The following is a 4,346-nucleotide window of genomic DNA, read 5'->3' on the forward strand; positions in this document are numbered from 1 at the left end:
CCAATTCACTAAAAATATTCTTCTTTATAAAAGGAGTCATATCATGATTCACTCTTAAAAATAGAAATTCCCCTGGCAAAATTGTTCATTTACAGGGCATTAATTCCTGAGTTCTTATTTAGACTATGGATTCTGCCCTCTTTCTCTAAGAATGGTCCCCTTCACCCAGAGTAGCCAACCTCTAGCCCCCGTGTTATTGTTCATGACCCTGCCCCCACGTGCCTTGATTGCATCATGAGTTGTCACCTGACTCAAGCTGAGCCAATCAGGGTCTCCCTTTTGGAGAAGTCCAAATTGGGATTCAAAGACAATTGCTCAGAATTTTCTCTTCACTTGATGCTTCCAATGCTCTAAAGTTAAACCTGCCATTGTGGTGTTGCCATCTTTATGTACATGGAGATACAAAGAGAACTGATTTGCCGTGGGGAAAAAAGAGTAACACAGACCGAAGAGAGCAGAAAGGAAAAAAGAGAGAAAGCACATCAAGAATGAGTCCTCATAGTGTTTCGGTTTCCTCTTCCTTATAAGGCCCAAAGAAACTTCCTGTATTTGGTATCTTGAAAATATTTCCTTATGACAAATTTCTCCTTTTTACTTAAGCTAGATCTACTAGTGTGAAGTACTTACAACGAAGTAACCTGAAGTAAGACAGATATCATAACACACTGGTGAGAAGAAAAGAAAAAAAAATACTCTCAAATTACAACACAGAAGATGTACATCTTTTAAAAATCCAATTTGCCCGCAAATTTGCAAGTCTGTCTTCAATGATGAAGCCAAGCATAACTATATGAGCATTAATCACAATCTGAGACATTACATGGAACCCATAGGTTAGCCAAGAACAAGCTATCTTTGAATATGGTGGCTATGTCCTGCAGAGAAATTTTCCTCACCCTCACCTCCTCCTCCAAATCATCACTCCCTTCAGGGTTGTTGGGTTTTCTTTTCTCACTCGCTTCACCCAACTTTCTCTGTAACTGAATTTTGTGAATCTTCTGGGCCATAGCTATAGTAATTGCAGCGGTCACTCCAGTGGTCATTCCACTTTAGCTACACTATTGACCCAAGGGAAATCTAATTTGATATTAAAGCATCATACTGGTGTGTTTAAAAACTGTGTATTTCAATTTTACCTATGAAATACATAGCTGGACAAAAGATGCTGCATAAAACAGTTCTCAACTTTAACTTCTACTCCTGCCTGACTACATACCCCAAAAGTCTATAATGTGTCCTTAAGTATATTTGCTCAACAAACAGACCCCTCCGCACGCCCTGTCTCTCCTCCATGCCTCTCCTTCTAAGGTTTGGAGGCTGCATCTCTTTATCTCTACATGATGAGAGTAGCTCAAAGGGAAAGCCAGTGTTTTCCCCCCAGCATAGGTGGCTGGTGCTGCGGGGGCACCTTCTTTAGGGTGGTCTTACTTTATCCATACTTCTGTCCTCTCAGTTCTTTCTGACACCTGAGACCCATCAGTGGCTCATGCCTGAATTTGTTTACCTGAAATATGTTTTCTTAAGAAGAGACACCTATGTTATTCTGTGCCATTGTTGAGATTATTGTAGCTGAATGACTATGAAGTACTTTATTTGTTTTTTAACAAGGAGTTTAGTTTTATTTTTTCTGTGCATATGCAAAAAACACTTAGGACCAATATAGGGGAAAAAAAACAAAAAACAAAAAAACCTGTGGGAAAAATTACACTTAAAAAAAAAGCCTGAGAGGGATTAGTGGCTTAGCTGTAGGGAGCTACTACAATTCTGATCGGTCTAAGGAATTGAAAAGATACTGGGAAGATAGAACAGGAGGCAAGAGAATGAGAAATTACTGAGGAAAGGAGCCTGGAAGTGGGCCAGGAGGGGAACTAGAGGTGGGGGGCTGGGTGTGGGTGGAGGGAGGAGCCCCCACTGGTAGTCATCCTGTGGGGGTTGTGGAAGCCCAGTGTATCCATGAGGGGGCATCAGTGGAGGAGGCCCACACATCCCATGTGAGCTACAGACCTGGGTGACCCATGGGAGATCCACACAGAGGCCATTGAAGGGGGGCATGCCCACTAAAGGAGGTCCTGGATTAGGCATTCCGCATGGTGGCTGGGGTGATGGCTGCCCCCCAGAGTCTGGAGGCCTGGCATGGGGATGTCCTAAGCTATGAGAGCCATGGTAGGCCAGTTGCATCTCAGATGTCCCTGAATGGGGCGTCCCATACAGTGGGAATGGGTGAGGATGTGAGTGTCCGTGTCCAGGATGTCCAGACCCTGGGGTTCCTGCTGATGGTGGGGCATATCCTCCAGCCCCAGGAGGCATAGGTGATGGGGGCATGACTGGGGGTATCCCAGGTGGAAGGGCTCCAGGAGGCAGCAGTGGTGGTGGGAGGGACCAAGGAGGAGGCATACCTGATGGGAGTTCTGGGCTGCCAGAAGTTGTTCGGCTGCTGAGCCATGGTGCTCACCCTTGGAGTCCTTCTTAAAGGCATGGGACCCATCTCTGATGGGTCTCAGAGATGGGTTACAGAGATACTGCCCGTTCATGGCCTCAACAGCTGCTTCCGAAGCATCAAACGAAGCAAAATTAATAAAGCCTTAATCTTTGGAGTTGCCTGTGTCAGGGTGCCGCATAATCTTGGGGGTTTGTAAAATCACCCCAAAGGCGCTGGAAATATCATAAAGCAGCTTCTCATCAAGCTCTGGGTTCAGATTGCCAAGGACAATGTTGGCCCCCACATCCAAGTTCTTGTGAGCTGATGCCTTGTCCACCTTCCCACAGAGTTTGATCAGGTCCATGATCTTCATGGCACAGTCAGCATCTTTGTCACTCAAGAATTCCACTAAGCCGTAGCCTGGGTGCTGACCTGTGACTCCATCCTTTGGCATGTGGGTGTTGACTACTGGCCGGGCCTGGAAGATTAGCCCCCATAGCACTGGCTGGCTAACCGTCCCATCCAGGCCCCCCACGCAGACAGTGGCATGCTGGTTCTGCTCAGAGATCTGCCTGGACACCATGGCAAAAGGGCTACCGCCATCTCCACTCTGAAGAACTTTAAAGCCCACCAAATCCAAGTCGTATGCAAAAGTCATGTACTTTTAATAACTGTTACTAATGATTGGCAGACTTCAGTTATGAATTATAAATTATGAATTATGAATTGTATCAGCCAAGAAGATATGTTGAGGTCCTAAACACCAGTACCTGTGAATGTGATTTTATACGGAAATAGGGTCTTTGCAGATGTAATCAAGTTAAGATGAGGTCATTGGGGGCTCTAATCCAATAGGACTGGAGTCTTTTTTTTTAAGATTTTATTTATTTGAGAGAAAGAGCACACAAGGAGGGGAGGGGCAGAGGGAGAGGGACAAGCAGACTCCCCACTGAGCAGGGAGCCTGACACTGGGCTGGATTCCAGGACCCTGAGTTCACGACCTGAGCCGAAGTCAGATGCTTGACCAACTAAGCCACCCAGGTGCACCACGACTGATGTCCTTGTGGGAAGTGGAGCAGACAGACACGCGAAGCGAAAACAGCCACGTGAAAGAGAGTCGGAGAGTGGAGTGACGCTTCTGAACCAAGGAATACCTCTGGCTGCCAGAAACCGGAGTCTCTTCTGAAGGCTTCAGAGAGAGCACGGCATGGCCAATTCCTTGAGCTCAGACTTCTAGCCTCCGGAACTGTGAAAGAATAAATTTCTGTTGTTCTAAGCCACCCAGTTTGTGATAGTTACAGCAATACAGGAAATACACCACCCCTACATTCCTCAAACGGTAACTGAGAAAAGCCTTGAGAATAACTTTCTCTTCTCTTATCCACACCTAATACTGTCTCCAAGTGAACACTGAAATGACCAGTCATTTGGAGAAAAAAAAATTCTGTCTCTTTGCTTTCTCCTTTTGCATAATGGTGCTTTTGTTTACTTGTGCTTGTCTTTGTTTTTCCTTTCTTTTCTGTCACCATCACCTTCATCCGTCAGAGAGCAAGCATGAAATGGTGTAATAGTCCAAAGGCAAACTCTTGGTCAGGCAGTCTAATACTATGAAGATTTTAGTTTCGTGTGCTTTCCACTCAGACACCAATTCAACTCTTGTACTACTCACTACTCTTGTTCTGGGAATCCACAGCACTACAAGTAATAAAGTATTTAGCAAGAATCATGCATCTATTATCCTTATTATCCCATTATCTATTATCCTTATTAAGGGACTAAGAACATTTGTTGAGCAAGCTACTTTTTTTCTTTTTTGATCTCACAAGTAAATGTTCCAAATAATATAGACTGTAAAGTGTACAAAGGAGAAGTTCCTCCTGGCCCTCCTCACTTGCCAGAGGTAATCACTGATGACTATCTGGTGTGT

The 4,346-nt window shown here is 44.9% G+C and overlaps 1 pseudogene; it reads right to left on the reverse strand.

Moving 5' to 3' along the window:
* Positions 1 to 1,828: 1,828 nt before the first annotated feature.
* LOC100464428 lies at positions 1,829 to 3,002 on the reverse strand (annotated as a pseudogene).
* Between the last annotated feature and the right edge of the window lie 1,344 nt (positions 3,003 to 4,346).

This window comes from Ailuropoda melanoleuca, chromosome 17, assembly GCF_002007445.2.
Source record: "Ailuropoda melanoleuca isolate Jingjing chromosome 17, ASM200744v2, whole genome shotgun sequence".
Classification (NCBI taxonomy): domain Eukaryota; kingdom Metazoa; phylum Chordata; class Mammalia; order Carnivora; family Ursidae; genus Ailuropoda; species Ailuropoda melanoleuca.